This window comes from Bufo gargarizans, chromosome 3 (genome assembly GCF_014858855.1).
Source record: "Bufo gargarizans isolate SCDJY-AF-19 chromosome 3, ASM1485885v1, whole genome shotgun sequence".
In the NCBI taxonomy this organism is placed as follows: domain Eukaryota; kingdom Metazoa; phylum Chordata; class Amphibia; order Anura; family Bufonidae; genus Bufo; species Bufo gargarizans.
In genome coordinates this window covers 342,812,814-342,828,246 of record NC_058082.1, presented here as the reverse complement: position 1 = coordinate 342,828,246, position 15,433 = coordinate 342,812,814, and the positions used below count along the sequence as shown (strand labels likewise).

Here is a 15,433-nt window from a genome sequence, read left to right as displayed (position 1 = left end):
TCTTTAACCCCTTCATGACTGGGCGATGTTGTCAGTTTTTAGTTTTTGGTTTTTTACTCTCTCCCAAAGTCATAACTTTTTTATTTTTCTGTTCACATAGCTGTATAAGTTTTTTGGGGTTTTTTTCGGGACAAGATGCCCTTTCTCATGGCAGTATTGACGATTGCATACAAAGTGGTGAAGAAGGGGGGGGGGAATTATAAATGGGGTGAAATTGGAAAAAAAAAATATATATATATTCCAGAACACTTTTTGGGGGTTTTGTTTTTACTGTGTTCCCTATATCATATCATAGTTACTTTCATTCTCCAGGCAAGTACGAATGCGTCAATACCACATATGTATATTTTTTTTATTGCATTTCTATACAGAAAAAAAAACTAAGAAAAAAAACTTGAAAATAATATTTTCTCTCCTTTAGTCTTTAGTAACTTTTTTGTATTTATGTGTGCAAAGCTGTGTGAAGACACTTTTTAGTGATAACATTTTGGGGCGTGTACGGCTTTTTGATCACTTTTATGATTGGGCATTTTAGAACGCCGGGATACCTATGATGTGTATTTTTTTCCGTTTTGGGGAAAGGGGGGGTGATTTTTTTGATAAATAATTTTTTTTTTTACACTTATTTTTATAGTTCCCATAACTGTAACAAGCAATCATTGGATTGCTTTTCTTATAGACTACAAAGCATTAGCATTGAAGTCTATGAGGATTTTACTGTGTTTCCATGGAGCCCTGCTACAGGCAGGAACGCCATAGAAATTAGTAAGCAGCCAGCCTCCTTTCGCACAGGAGTACAGGGGCTGCTGCATGCACATTCCAGCTCTCCAGATCGCCTCCGGGGAGAGCCGGAGCACACCCGTAAGTCGCGCGCTTCCGGGTTTTCAGCACTCAGATGCCGTGGTCAGGATTAACCATGGCATCTGAAGTGTTAAATGTCTGTGATCGGCAAGTACCGTCGGTCGTTGACATTAGCTACAGGTGCCTGAGCGGAGCGGGCAGCCAACTTTAAAGTCCTGACCACTAACTGTATATAGCCGTATTGTTGACGCGAAGGGTTTAAGATAAAATTCCCCATTTTAGTGCGTGAAGCTTCTGCAGGTCTTCATAGTTTCCTAACAGTTTTATATTTTAAAATAAATATATGTAAAATCAATATATACCCGAGTACAATACTTCCCCGTGAGCCTATCATTCATAGTATTATCATTCACTTAGAAGTACAGTATAATTTTCAGTTTCATCACAGGGTGTGTAGAAATCTGACACCTGGACTGAGGCTTCCGTTAGATATTAAAGGGGTTCTCCGGGAATATATAAATAGCACGGGGAATATATAAATAGCACTTAAACCACTGAGCACTATTCTTATTTTTTTTATGTGGTCAGTTTGCCCGTCTTCATCCTTGTTTTTCATTCACCAATTTTCTATGTTACCTTTCTACGCAAATGCAGGGGTGGACTGGCCACAGGCCCTACAGGAAAATTTCCTGGTGGGCAGGTGCCTAGGGGCCCCTGGAGCCCTTCTCAAGGCTACCAGCCGGGTACATAATGATCTGATCCTCTAAGCATTAAATAATTCTGAGAGCCTAAGATACATATGCACCTGACCAATACCGCAGGAGCCCTCCTGACCTCAACTGTATCACCATCCCCAAGACTGGGATACAGTTGAATACTGTGATAAAGACAGCAGTATATAGTGCTGCACTTTGCTATTTGGTATTTTTTGCTGCCTACTTCTGTTGTCTCTACCTACTTGAGAGTTGCCCCACCTTCTGTCAATTTGGACCAGTCTACAACATAGGATAACTTGCAGTTTTTTTTTCAAGGGAGTTCCCGGTCGGCCCATACCCAAATGGAATAAAAGTCCACTAAAGGAGTTGTATGAAGCTGCCCGATCACAGGTCTGGCTTCTCTACCGCTAGTAGTCAGTTGTTGTTACCAAGAAAGCTGCTTCTGGCTACACAGCGCCGCACGCATGAGGAAATGTAGAATTACATGGCAGCCACCCAACGCTGGATGTGCACGTCCACCAGGTTCTCCGTTCTGGCTCATAGAGTGGTGGCATGCAAGCAGGGTCTGTCTTTATGACACAACCTCTATAATACTGCCCCCAGTGGTTTGGATATCTTGCTAATAAAGAATGGATGATAAGTATTTCTAGTGCTTCTTCTGTTAGTGGCATTGGCCTATCTCAATTATTTCTATCTATACTTTTCAGGGATTGTCCACTTTGAACGCGTCCACTTTGAACGCTCCCACTTTGAACATTAGAAGGGTCGCCTGACTATAAGATGATGACAGATTGCACCAGGGATTGCGCCGGGTCCTCCAGAGTGAGAGACACTCTTTGCAGTCACGTCTGCTTTTGAACAGGAGACCCTCCTATTAAAATAGGAAATTCCATTAAAGGGTATTTGAAAATGTGTTTTTCAAACCACATCTGCACCTGGGGCAGTCTACATTGCGTATTCTTGTCTGGCTCTATAAATCTATGGATCTGGTCCCAAGCAAGCAAGATTATCAGAAGATTACCAGAATTTGATTCAATCATATAAAATCTAAAGTACTAGGATGAGGAAAGTCTAAAGTCCTCTAAGGTTCATATGTTGAGACACACAGCCGGTTAGGAGTCCACTGATTACACAGTCTCTTTCAATGTACAAGCAGTTTATAGAAACTAGTATTTTGGTTCCTTAAATTTAGTCTTCACAATTCTTCTACATAGACCTACTTTCTGTTTCTTACTTTCTAATCCACAAAACTCTGTACCGTTAGTGTGGGTCCACCTACCAATCATGAGAGCGGGGGCCCCATACACCAAAATGAATGGCTCAGCTAGCTGACCATGCGCTCTATAGGACTGCTGGAGACAGCCAACTACAGTGCCACATTTATTTCTGGCAGTCCCATAAAGACAAGCCACTCCATTTATTTCAGGGTACAGGGTTTATGTTCTTGTGATCGGTGAGGGTCCCAGCAGTTATCCCCTGTCCGGTGGATAGGGGATAACTTTTATAACCGGAATACCCCTTTAAGATATCTTTATATCTATCCTGAAACAGAGCTCTGATTTCCCTGTATAAATGTAGCATAGACAAAGACAAATTTCTGTGCACTTGCAGCTACCACTAGGGGGAGCACTGCATACTGTTTTATACATGTAATGTTAAAGGGAACCGGTCACCTAAAAAACGCCTCTTAAACCACCAGCATTACGTTCCTAAAGATCCTTTTCGTCCTCCATCCAGATGCACCAAAATCTTGAAAAACGAACTTAAATCCCCTGCACGCACTATGTAACAGCAGAGTTTGAAGTCAAGGGGGCAGCGGCCTCCTCGCTTCAAGTCAAGATAACCACGCCCCCTTTCCCTGCCCCTTCGCTTCTGATTGACAGCCAATAGCTTTCGTCTGTTCAGCTAAGCCGGACGAGTGTGCGTCAGACGTTCACGTACGCGGCTGTCAGAGGTGAAGGGGCAGGGAAAGGGGGCGTGGTTATCCTGACTTGAATCGAGGAGGCCGCTGCCCCCTTGACTTCAAACTCTACAGTTATGAATGATCAAATATCTATCTTTCTTTTAAGTTTCGATTTATGTTTTATTACTTTTAATGAATACAAACACATTTTGTTAAATATTTATTATCGAGGGGGGAAAATGGTGGTGGGACTTATAAAGTGAATACTAGTCAGTGCTTCCATTTTGGAAGCGCTCACTATTATGCATTAGGTGCAGGGAGCGGGTAAAGCGCTGTCGGTACTCACCCTCCCTTGTCTTCTTCTCTGGCCTGTGCAGGTTCTGACCACGTACAGTGTCAGGACGTAGTGCATGCATTATGACCTACCGTTGCAAATCAGTCATGTGACAGTGCAGCGCAGGCCGGAGAAGACAAGGGTGCGTGACTGGAGAAGCGATCGCCGGACCTGGAGAGGAGCGGTGGAGCAGGAGAGGTAAGTAAAGTTCTTTATTTTATCTGAAATGGAAGTTTGATAGGGGTCTGACATGGAGTTCTCATAGGGTCCTGGCATGGAAGTCTCTGATCTAAGGTGTGACATGGAATTCTCATAGGGTCCTGGCATTGAAGTCTGATGGGGGTCTGACATGGAGTTCTCATAGGGTCCTGGCATGGAAGTCTGATCTAAGGTCTGATGGGGGTCTGACATGGAGTCCTCATAGGGTCCTGGCATGGAAGTCTGATCTAAGGTCTGATGGGGGTCTGACATGGAGTTCTCATAGGGTCCTGGCATGGAAGTCTCTGATCTAAGGTGTGACATGGAATTATCATAGGGTCCTGGCATGGAAGTCTGATTTAAGGTCTGATGGGGGTCTGACATGGAGGTCTGATGCGAGTTCTTGATATGGGGGACTGATGAAAAAAAAAATTTTTTCTCATCTTCCTCCTCTAAAACCTGGGGTGTGTCTTATCAGGTGCGCCTTATAATGTGAAAAAAATGGTAATACTTTTAATTTTTGGTCCTTTTTTTTATGTTACCCATGTCTTCCAGTAAATTGATGCCAGTGAAAAAACAAAAATATATAATTATAGCTGCTCTCCCCCCTGCAGGTGAATGCTAGCTCACAGTGCCCTACTTCTATGGCAGTGAATGCTTATTTTGCGGCTCAATGTATATTACTGCTAAAATAGGGGACAGGGTCAATCTAATAGGCTCATTGTCAGATGCTGGCCTGAGTCTGGCTCACTGTGTGGTTTGTGGCTGCAAAGGGATGCTACAACTGGTAAAATAATTAAAGGGGTTTCCCAACCCTCAGGAAAGGTCGTCAGTATTTGATTGGTGGCAGTGCGGTGAGCACCACGGCCTTCTCGCAGTTTACCCCAAGGTAGTGACGTCCCATCACTCACATGGCCTAAGCGCTGCTCAGTCCTATTCACAGAAACGATACAATACGGCACTGTGCTTGGTAGGCGCCGCAGCCTCCTCAAACAGCTAATCAGCGATGATCCTGGTTGTCAGAATACTCACGGATCAGATACTGATCCCCTATACTGAGGTGTATAAAACAGTCGGAAAACCCCTTTAAAAAAACGTAATCTTTGACATATTGCATATAAATGCTTGATATGATACATTATGTATTTCCCTTCACAATTTTGCCCCATAATAGATTAATAAATAACTCCCTATGGGCGATAGGAGAAAGTTAATTATTAACTGCAGAAGAGTTGGAATTTATGACAGTGTTGCTGAGGAGCTAATCATTACGGTATAAAATATCATATGACTCCATTTTCAAGGCAATTATTTTTTATTTTTTTTACTGTGTTTGCCATATAACAATTATGCCTTAGGTCTGTGATAGCGAACCTCCGGCACTCCAGCTGTGGTAAAACTACAACTCCCAAGATGCACACTTTGCTTGGCTATTCTCAGAACTCCATAGAAATGAATGGAGCATTCTGGGAGTCGTAGTTTCACCACAGCTGGAGTGCCGAAGGGTAGCCATCACTGCCCTAGGTAATTCAAAGTAAAACAGAAGATGTTCATACAAAGATTATTTTTCATGATGTCATAAATATAGATACCTGTATACGGCTGCATTTGTTCCACTAGTAACCATAAAAACTCCAGCAAACTTCCATAGTGAAGGCTTTTTTAGATTCTGTAAGGAATAAAAGATACAAAAACAATGGTTGTCAGCAATATTATGCAAAATCAGCACGAAGATATCGGAATAATATACGAGGTGAGAAGAAGTTTTAGAACGTTACACTTCACATTTACTAAGGGCAACCAAATATGCATTTTAGGGATGAGCAAACCGGACGTTTTCAGATTCGGACAATGGAGGAATTTAGAACGGAATTTATGACAGAAGGCAAAACGGAAGCCATTTAGGAGCAATTCCGTCATAATAGAAGTCTATGGGCAGCATAACAGATCCGTCTGGACGGAAAACAAAGTCCTGTCCTTCATAACGGAAACCAGATGGATCCGTTATGCGGCCCACAGACTTCTATTATGGCAGAATGCCTCTTAAATGCTTCCGTTTTGCCTTGAGTCATAGAATTCTGGTATACTCCATGCTAACAGAATCCATAGCGGAATTCCTCCACCGCCGGAACACCGAACCCAAAAACGTTTGGTTCGCTCCTCCCTAGTGGCAATCAAAAGGCATGGAGGAAAAATATCTACAGTCGTGGCCAAAAGTTTTGAGAATTACACAAATATTAGTTTTCACAAAGTTTGCTGCTAAACTGCTTTTAGATCTTTGTTTCAGTAGTTTCTGTGATGTAGTGAAATAGAATTACTCGCACTTCATACGTTTCAAAGGCTTTTATCAACAATTACATGACATTTATGCAAAGAGTCAGTATTTGCAGTGTTGGCCCTTCTTTTTCAGGACCTCTGCAATTCGACTGGGCATCCTCTCAATCAACTTCTGGGCCAATTCCTGACTGATAGCAACCCATTCTTTCATAATCACTTCTTGGAGTTTGTCAGAATTAGTGGGTTTTTGTTTGTCCACCCGCCTCGAGGATTGACCACAAGTTCTCAATGGGATTAAGATCTGGGGAGTTTCCAGGCCATGGACCCAAAATGTCAACGTTTTGGTCCCCGAGCCACTTAGTTATCACTTTTGCCTTATGGCACGGTGCTCCATCATGCTGGAAAATGCATTGTTGTTGGATTGTTGGAAGAAGTTGCTGTTGGAGGGTGTTTTGGTACCATTCTTTATTCATGGCTGTGTTTTTGGGCAAAATTGTGAGTGAGCCCACTCCCTTGGATGAGAAGCAACCCCACACATGAATGGTCTCAGGATGCTTTACTGTTGGCATGACACAGGACTGATGGTAGCGCTCACCTTTTCTTCTCCGGACAAGCCTTTTTCCTGATGCCCCAAACAATCGGAAAGAGGCTTCATCTGAGAATATAACTTTGCCCCAGTCCTCAGCAGTCCATTCACCATATTTTCTGCAGAAGATCAATCTGTCCCGGATGTATTTTTTGGAGAGAAGTGGCTTCTTTGCTGCCCTTCTTGACACCAGGCCATCTTCCAAAAGTCTTCGCCTCACTGTGCGTGCAGATGCGCTCACACCTGCCTGCTGCCATTCCTGAGCAAGCTCTGCACTGGTGGCACTCAGATCCCGCAGCTGAATCCTCTTTAGGAGACGATCCTGGCGCTTGTTGGACTTTCTTGGACGCCCTGAAGCCTTCTTAACAAGAATTGAACCTCTTTCCTTGAAGTTCTTGATGATCCTATAAATTGTTGATTGAGGTGCAATCTTAGTAGCCACAATATCCTTGCCTGTGAAGCCATTTTTATGCAACGCAATGATGGCTGCACGCGTTTCTTTGCAGGTCACCATGGTTAACAATGGAAGAACAATGATTTCAAGCATCACCCTCCTTTAACAGGTCAAGTCTGCCATTTTAACCCAATCAGCCTGACATAATGATCTCCAGCCTTGTGCTCGTCAACATTCTCACCTGAGTTAACAAGACGATTACTGAAATGATCTCAGCAGGTCCTTTAATGACAGCAATGAAATGCAGTGGAAAGGTTTTTTTGGGATTAAGTTAATTTTCATGGCAAAGAAGGACTATGCAATTCATCTGATCACTCTTCATAACATTCTGGAGTATATGCAAATTGCTATTATAAAAACTTAAGCAGCAACTTTTCCCATTTCCAATATTTATGTAATTCTCAAAACTTTTGTCCATGACTGTACTTTGTACAAAATGTAGAGTAAGAAAAAAAAAAATCCAGACAATATAAACCTAAAATGAGAAAATAAATCATATATGGAGATAGATAGATAATATGGAATAGATAGACAGGAGATTGATAGATAATACAGAATAAATGGATAATGAGATAGATATGATTGAAAAAAGATAGAAAGTTAAACTATATTCTATCATAATTACTAACTCAACATAAGACAGCAACACAATTACAATTTTGAAAAATGTAATTTTCTTTTCAATTCCTGTTTTTAATTTCCTGTTTTAAGCTAATACGGTATATCCATAGCAACCGCATTCTGTGTTTTTCTACATTCATGTCTAGTTGTGGTCCTAAAAGATACATAGAAAAGTAGAAATACAGTAATACAATATAAATAAAAATTCCAAAAAGAGATTTTGACAGAAACAAGAACATACAAAACTGCCATAAAGTAATAACGTGTAACTAAAAGTAACAGGATGCATATACACTGCCTGTCCCAAAAAAAAAAAAAAAAAAGTCGCCACCTAGATTTAACTAAGCAAATAGTGATGAGCCTCCTGTTGGATAATTACTGCATGGGCAATTATCTTTCAGCTGGCAATAAGTTATTTAACCCTAACTGGTGCAATGAGTTGCTTCTCATTTCTTAAACAACCATGTTGAAAGACACATCTCGTGGTCGTGGAAAAGATGTTAGTCTGTTTGAGAAGGGTCAAATCATTGGCAGCATCAAGCAGAGAAAACATCTAAGGAGATTGCAGAAACTACTAAAATTGGGTTAAGAACTGTCCAACGCATCATTAGAAACTGGAAGGATAGTGGGGACCCATCGTATTCCAGGAAGAAATGTGGCAGTTTATGTAGAAATGGATAAAAACATTGTAGATGAGTTATACTTTTAGGCTATTCAAAGCCATGAGTTCTTGCTACAATAGACGGATGGATAGACAGATAACTGAATTTAGGACGATTCATCAACAAAATAAATAGTAAATTGCGTAAGTCATGGAGCTGGTAAATCTGTTTGCTTAAATAATCATAATTTCTATTTCTACATGAAATAATCTAAGATTTGCTAAACCAATTGGTTAATATATAGTCACAGGTAAACGCTGCACCTGCTTTCACGATTACTCTTTTTTTTTTTTTTCTACAAAGGCCAAACTGGTCTGAAATGAGACTTTTTGACATCAGAAGTTACACACGTGGCTTATATGATCTTAAGGCCTCACGCAGACGACCGCGCCGGATCCACAAAAAACAGAAGCCGCCTGTGTGCCTTATGCAATTTGCAGAACGGGCGGCCCACTGTAGACATGCCTATTCTTGTCCGCAAAACGAACATGCTATATTTTTTTGGCGGGGTCTCGGAACGGAGCAACGGATGCGGACAGCACACGGAGTGCTGTCCGCATCTTCTGCGGTCCCATTGAAGTGAAAGGGTCGGCATCCGAGCCTCAAAAACTGCGGTTCGGATGCGGACCATAACTACGGTCGTGTGCATGAGGCTTAAAAATACGTTTTTTGGAGGCAGATTTTTCCACATATGTTTTAGCCAAAAGTGCATTAGAAAGGAATCTGGAATATAAAGTAAGGACTTCTACTTCTCCCTCCAGCAGGAAGATCTACATCAAAACCCTCTGTGTAAACCTACCCTTAGTAGTAATCCTTAGGAGACAACACACAATACAAGGAATGTTCTCCAGCTTATGTTTTTGCCAGATTTGGAGTTTCCTAATGTACTGAAGAATTATACATTTTCTTTTTCGGCTATATTTCACACAATAGAAATAATTAATCACCTGATAATCTAAACCAAGGTAGAAAAATTTAATTGAGATGAGGGTAGCATTCATTTTTTTTTTGCACCCCAGCCTGTGGAGAAGTCCATACTCACTTGCTCCCCACTGACTCCCTTCACTGGACTTCAGGTCCCCATTGGTCAACTTCCGCACACAGACAGTCATCTGCACCGCTGCAGCCAATCACTAGCCTCAGTTGTGACGTGGGGACGGGGAAGACAGTCAAGGAGCTGCGAAGACGGAGGGGAGTATAGATTCTTCACAGGTACTTCTGGCGGGGAAGGGGGGTGGAGGCAAATAAGGGGATGCACTGATACTGGTGTCCTAACTTAGTTATTTTCATTTCACCAGGAGAATTTGAGGTACAAATGTTACATTGCATACAGTCACTAAAATCAATGGGCTTGGATGTCCTACATTGACACCAATGGTCCTCCAGAGTGGGAGCTGTCTCTCTAGTCAATATGGGGGGCAGAAGTCCTCCATTAAAAGCTCCATATTTCCAATAAGAGGCCAGACACCTTCTAAAGTAAATCGATAGGCCCTCAAGGTCTCAAGGTCTGCTCCTTGACGGAAAAAGTGACCATTTAATGGTTAAAACTGGTGAGTCACACATCAGTCCTGTTATCTATCAGGACACATGTCATATAAGGACAACAGGAAGATGAGGAAAGCTTCTCAGGCTACTTTTACACTCGAGTTTGGTGCGGATCCATCATGGATCTGCACAGACGGATCCGTTCAGATAATACAACCGTCTGCATCCGTTCAGAACGGATCCGTCTTGAACATATAGTTATATAATAAGGCCTTACTATATTGAGAATAGTGTTTTTTTTTTCTAGAACCTGTTACTGCTTTATTCAGAGACACATACATGATTATGAAGAAACCAGTAATATTTATTAGCTTTCTAAAAAACATTATTCTCAATATAATAAGGACAGACTTTACTAATGGGATAAATGTGGAAGAAAAAAAAACCTGAAGTAAAGTCTCTACTAAGATTCCAACCTGGGATCTTCACTAAGGATGAGCGAGTCGACTTCGGATGAAACATCCAAAGTCGATTCGCATAAAATTCGTTCTAATACTGTACGGAACTCCTGCTCCGTACAGTATTAGAACGAAAATGTATTGGCTCCGATGAGCTGAAGTTATTGCTTTGCGAAGTCTCGCAAGACTTCGGGTAATAACTTCATAAATTAATTTGTACTGTAAAAAAAAACTATTTCCGAACTCTGGTTCGGTTTCACCACTTCGGGAAATATTTATTTTTTACAGTACAAGTTAATTTATGAAGCTATTGCACAAAGTCTCGTGAGAGGGGAGCGTTATACATCACAGGGGGTGTAATGGAGCAGTGGGTACCAGGTGAATGTGATTTTAATAGGTATCACATGCTCCAGAGGATAGTTAACGGGGGCAAAATCCAGGTAAAACCCATTTAAGGGCCAATTGTTATGACAGTGCCTGGGCCCATTGGAAAACACTTTGGTGGACCAGTCTGCTGATTGTTAACATATTGGTCAGACAGATTTCTGGGCGCCTTTTATTAAATTCCCCATGTAATATCAATTCAAGGGTGCTGTATTGTTCTGTGTTCTAATGTTATTACTCCTGAAAATGTATGAAATGACAACTAAACAATATCACCCACCATGCCAGTAGGGCGAGTCTCTACATGGACGCCCTCATTACTGACTGGAGAGTGTTGGAGTGTGCAAGGATACACCTTGTTGACAAATGGCAATGGTAAAACACCCAGTCAATTCATTCATACAATTCCATGAGGAATAACAAAGGAATGGTATATTGTTGAGTTCTAAGTAAAGATGCCCAGAACTGATGTTTTATGGGGAAACAAAATGTTTCCAAAAGTACACAGGTCAAGAGAGCGGAGAGATCCTCTTTAAAAGGGACTTTAAGTTGATAATCTGTCAATGGGCTGAGCTTCAGGCCCAGACACAGCCATACGGACGTATCTGACTGTCGCTGCGTGGTCTACTGTCATAAGGGATGTGGCAGTCCAGTGACCTCCGCTTCAACATTGTTCTGCTGGGTCAGGCTCCCACTGATCACACACTGATGGGCTAAGGACAGTCCATCAATATTACATCCTGGAAAACTACTTTAAATGTGCCTAGTGATGAATCATATACAGTGTAAGTGTGTGACGTACAACTTATGAGAAAACACACTTTACATGGCAAAGCTGAAGACACCGTAGTAGAAACCCAACGGGAACCATAAAGCTTCAGTGTCTTCCTGTGGTTTACAGAATGAAAATGTTCTTACTGTCATTTTGTCAGAGGAAGCATGAAAACCTCTAAAGAAACATGCAGCAGGAGATATATATATATATATATATATATATATATATACACACACACACACACACATATATATACATACACACATACATTTTTGGGCACCCCTGGTCAAAATTGCTGTTCCTGTCAACAGTTAAGCAAAATTGAAGATGATAAAATGATTTCCAAAAATGCATACGTTAAAGACGGAACCCACTTTTATATTTAAAAACATTTTAACCCCTTCCCGACACATGACGTACTATTACGTCATGGAAGCCACTGCGTTCCCGCAATTTGACGTAATAGTACATCATAGTGATCGGGCGGGCACCGGAGCGGTGCTCACCCGATCACTGCAGCGGTCCAGCAGTCCGTGGTAGCTGGGCCCCTGCTGCATCCGCCAGCATCGCTGTAAATTCCGATGCCGGAGGATTAACCCCTTCTATGCCACAGTCCGCGACATAGAAGGGGTTTGTGTCGAGTGAGGGAGCGCATCGAGTCCCCGCGCTGCTGTGGCGTGGACTCGATCTGTCAGAAGGCAGCCCGATGCCTTCAACGGCATTGGGACCTGCCTTCTACGGGAGCCAAGGAGATACAGCCTCAGGCCCGGTCTCCTAGGCAACCTGTTTGTGTACTACTCACTATAGCTCTCAGAACATGGAGACACTAAGACAAGTTAAATACATTAAAAAAAATTACATATTCGGTATCGCCACGTCCGTAACAACCAGTTATATAAAAATATGACATGATCTAACCCCTCAGGTGAACACCGTAAAAAAATAAAAATTTAAAAATAAAAAGGTGTAAAAAAAGCAATTTTGGTCTCCGAACATAACAAAAATTTCAACAGCAAGATAACCGGTCAAAAAATAAAAAAGCTATGGCTCTCAGACTATGGAGACAGCAAAACATTACTTGGGTTTCAAAAATGGTCACCTTGCCCCATAAAGTGTCCATAATGAATGATCAAAAAAAAAAAAATCATATGTACTCAAAAATGGTACCAATAAAAAACGTCAACTCTTCCTGCAAAAAACGAGCCCCTGCACGATCGGCAAAAAAATATAAAAAAAATAGGGTGTTCAGAAAATTGAGACACAAAAACATAATTTTTTCCCCAAAAAAATGCTTTATTATGTAAAAACAAACAAAGAAAGTAGACATATTTGATATAATTGCGTCCAGTAACAACCTGCACTATAAAAATAGCACATTATCAAACTGTGCCAAAACATACATTTTTTGGTTACCTTGCATCACAAAAAATGTAATATAGAGCAATTTAAAATCATATGTACCCCATAATAGTTACCAATAAAACTGGCACCTTATCCCGTAGTCTCCAAAATATGGTCACTTTTTTGAGTTTCTACTGTAGGGGTGCATCAGGGGGGCTTCAAATGGGACATGGCATCTAAAAACCAATTCAGCTAAATCTGCCTTAAAAACAAACATACGGTGTTCCTTTCCTTCTGCGCCCTGCCGTGTAGCCATACTGCAGTTTACGACCACATGTAGGGTGTTTCTGTAAACAGCAGAATTAGGGAAATAAATATTGAGTTTTGTTTGGCTATCAACCCTTGCTTTGTTACTGAAAAAGAATGGATTAAAATTTAAAATCTGCAAAAAAAAGTAACATTCTGAAATCTCATCTCCATTTTCCATTAATTCTTGTGGAACACCTAAAGGGGTAACAAAGTTTGTAAAATCAGTTTTGAATACCTTGAGGGGTGTAGTTTCTAAAATAGGGTCATTTTTAGGTGGTTTCTATTATTTAAGCACCACAAAGTGACTTTAGACTTGAACTGGTCCTTAAAAAGTGGGTTTTGGTTTCTGAAAAATTTCAAGCTTTGCTTCTAAACTTATATGCCTTCTAACGTCCCCAAATAATAAAATGTAAATTTCCAAAATGATCCAAAACATGAACTAGACATATGGGAAATGTAAAGTATAACTATTATATGAGGTATCACTATCTATTCTAAAGATAGAGAAATAAAAATTTAGAAAATTGGGGAATCTTTCAAAATTTTGGGTACATTTGGAATTTTTTCACGAATAAAGGTGAAATATATTGACTCAAATTTATGACTATCATGAAGTACAGTGTATCACAAGAAAGCTATTATTATGTGTTCCAAAGCTATTACCACATAAAGTGACATGTCAGATTTGCAAAAAATGGCCTGGGCATAAGGGCGAAAACTGGCCGGGTAGAAGGGGTTAAGCAATATCAGTGTATTATTTGGGTTATGTAAAATTTTAGAGTAAAAAAAGGAAAGTCAGTACCTTGCAAAAGCATGGGAACGCAAGGAGATGTGAGCGCTCAGATAACTTTGACTGAGGTCTCAGACCTTAAATGCCTGTTAGGGTTAAGGCTTGTTCACAAGCATGGTTAGGAAAAGCCAGGTGTTGCAAATTTCATAGCTTACCCAGACTCATCTAAACCTTGTTCCAAAAAAAATGGCAGTCACGGGTTCTAAGCAGTTGACTAAAACTCCGTAAATGAAAACAGTTGAGGCCCACAAAGCAGGAGAAGTGTATAAGACCATCGCTAAATGTTTTCAGGTTGCCATTTCCTCAGTTTGAAATGTACTTAAGAAATGGCAGTTAACAGGAACAGTGGAGGTCAAGAGAAGGTCTGGAAGATCTAGAAAGGCAAATCAGAACCCTGCTTGACTGGAAAAGACCTTTAGGAAGATTTAGCAGACTCTGGAGTTGTGGTACATTGTCCTATTGTCCTGCGACACCTGCACAAATATGCCCTTAATGGAAGAGTCATCAGGAGAAAATCTCTCCTGTGTCCACACCACAAAATTCAGCATCAGATGTTTGCCAAAGGACATCTAAACAAGCCTGATGCATTTTGGAAATAAGTTCTGTGGACCAATGAGGTTAAAATAGAACTCTTTGGCCACAATAAGCAAAAGGTATGTTTGGAGAAAAAAAAAAAGGCACAGAAATTCAGGAAAAGAACACCTCCTCAACAATTAAGCACAAGGGTGGATCAAGCATGCTTTGGGGTTGTGTTGCAGCCAGTGGCACGAGGAACATTTTAATGGATACAATGAAATTCCAGCAAATTCTGTAAGCAAATATAACACCAACGGTAAAAAAGCTGAAGTTGAAAAGAGAATGGCTTCTACAAATGGATAATGATCCTAAACACACCTCAAAATCTACAATAGACTACCTAAAAAAGGCGCAAGCTGAAAGTTTTACCAAGGCCCTGACATTTCCCTGATCTTAACATCATTGAAAATCTGTGGATAGATCTCAAAAGAGCAGTAAATGCAAGACGGCCCAGGAATCTCAGAACTGGAAGACTTTTGAAAGGATAAATAGATGAAAAACCCTCAAACAAGAATTGAAAGACTCTTGACTGTGATTCTTGCCAAAGGGGGTACTACTAGGTACTAACCATGCAGGGTGCCCAAAGTTTTGCTTCAGGCCCTTTTCCTTTTTTTGTTAATTTGAATATGTAAAAGATGAAAATAAAAAAGAATTTGTCATCTTTAACTTTATGCCTTTTGAAAATAATTTAATCTTCAACTTGCTTAACTGTTCACAGTAACAGTAATTTTGACCAGGGGTGCCTACACTTTTCCATGCCACT

The 15,433-nt window shown here is 40.8% G+C and overlaps 1 protein-coding gene across 1 annotated transcript in view; it reads right to left on the bottom strand.

Moving 5' to 3' along the window:
- TRERF1 (transcriptional regulating factor 1) overlaps positions 1-15,433 on the bottom strand; it is a 133,140-nt gene that overhangs the window by 91,771 nt on the left and 25,936 nt on the right. Inside the window, exon 2 of the mRNA XM_044287589.1 lies at positions 5,545-5,621. The gene's annotated coding sequence lies outside the window, so the exon portion shown is untranslated. The remainder of the gene's footprint in view (positions 1-5,544; positions 5,622-15,433) is intronic.